Here is a 2,108-nt window from a genome sequence, read left to right as displayed (position 1 = left end):
AGAAAAAACAACGTTGGTAACACACCAACGCCTTAGTTGTTGCTGAGCAGTGCTGCACAGAGCCAAAACATTTTGGTTGCTCAGCTTCTCATCCTTTGTTGCCAGCGAGGGCCCTGGAGGAGCACAAGGAGTTGAGAGGGAACAGAACCAGGAGAGTCGATCTAAACTGCCAAAGGGATATTCCATACCATATGGCATCGTGTCAAAAAACTATAAAACCATGGGGAATTGGCTGAGAGGGCCACCGCTGCTTGGGGATGGACTGGGCATTGCCCATGGGTGGTGAGCAATTATGTTGTGCATCACTTGTTTTCAAAACATTTATAACTATATATATATATATTATTATTACTATCATTTTTTTTCACTATCTTTTCTGTCTTAGTAAAGAGTTTTTATCTCTCCATCCCACTGATGGAGCAGGGAGCAAACACCTGTGTTGCACTGAGCTTCCTGAGGGTTTAAATCACAACACGGTGAATGTCATTTTCCTGGAAAAAAATATAGAAGCAGACTTCATTTTGATCTAGATTGGTTATCTTAAAAATATTCCCTGGACTAAGTAGAACTCTGTAACTGCTCCCACTACAATTTTGCCAAGGAGCTCAGAACTGCAAAAACATTGCTAGAACATGCAGAATATACACACTGATAAAAACAGACCCGCTGAGCTGAACCTGAATGCCTAATGTACTTCAGTATGAAAGAAATACTTTCTGCTCTATCATGGTTTCATGACTTTCGCTATAGGTATTCCACATCATAAAATCATGTAGTGCACGGGGAGTTAAAGAGTTAATGCTCCAGTTCCGTGGGTAGTGGATAGTTCCGTCTATACGTGTCTCAGAAGAGAAGAAGAACGACATATCCCAGAGGACTGTTCACTGTTCTGTTTCTGTTTTCCATTCAGAGGGAAAGATAAAACTGTTCATAGACCATGAGATGTGCCCTTTTCCCTTTCTGCTCATCTCGGCAGTGTGCACTCCCTAGCCGTCTGGTCTTCAGCAGTAGAGTAAGGCCTTCAGTTTTTTGAACACACTCTCTCTCACTTTATTTGATTTATTAGCTTCGATTCCTTTTATACTGTGTTATACTGTGTTACCTTGCATTCCGCTATCCTATTTAGTAAATTAACTTTCCTCCTCAGATAGTTGCTGCTGTTCTGTTTTCAGGCCCATTTCCCACCCTTTTTCCCCTCTCCCCCTTCCCTTTTTCCTAGGATGTAGATCTGTTGCCCCCTGCTCCATTAGTCATGGAACCAGGCTGACCCATAAACCACTGACATGCTCAAAATTGAAAACTGCAACTAAGAAACTAAGAATCAGTTGAGATACCATGAAAATGGTGATTAATGGTTCTATACGTGATTAATGGTTCTACTGGTGATTAGTGGTTCTATGTCCAGATGGAGGCTGGTAACAAGCGGTGTGCCCCCAGGGCTCTGTCTTGGGACAGGGCTCTTTAACATCTTTATCAGTGACATCGACGACAAAATCGAGTGCACCCTCAGCAAGTTTGCTGACGACACCGAGCTGAGTGGTGTGGTTGACACGGTGGAAGGAAGGGATGCCACTCAGAGGGACCTCGATGGACTTGAAAGGTGGGCCCGGATGAACCTGATGAATTTCAACACAAAAAAGTGCAAGGTTTCGCACTTGGGCAGAAGGAATCCCAGGCATCCCTACAGACTCGAAGAGCAGTCCTTGAGAGCAGACCTCCAGAGAAGGACCTGGGGGTCCTGGTGGATGAAAATCTTAACATGAGCCAGCAGTGTGCCCTTGCAGCTGTGTGTGTGTGTGTGTGTGTGTGTGTGTGTGTGTGTGTGTGTGTGTGTGTGTGTGTGTGTGTGTGTGTGTGTGTGTGTGTGTGTGTGTGTGTGTGTGTGTGTGTGTGTGTGTGTGTGTGTGTGTGTGTGTGTGTGTGTGTGTGTGTGTGTGTGTGTGTGTGTGTGTGTGTGTGTGTGTGTGTGTGTGTGTGTGTGTGTGTGTGTGTGTGTGTGTGTGTGTGTGTGTGTGTGTGTGTGTGTGTGTGTGTGTGTGTGTGTGTGTGTGTGTGTGTGTGTAAAGCAAATGGTATCCTGGGCTCCATCAGAAGAGGGGTTACCAGCA

The sequence above is a fragment of the Phasianus colchicus genome, chromosome 9 (assembly GCF_987193195.1).
Source record: "Phasianus colchicus chromosome 9, bPhaCol1.hap1.1, whole genome shotgun sequence".
NCBI lineage: Eukaryota > Metazoa > Chordata > Aves > Galliformes > Phasianidae > Phasianus > Phasianus colchicus.
Note: the sequence above shows the minus strand (reverse complement) of the source record.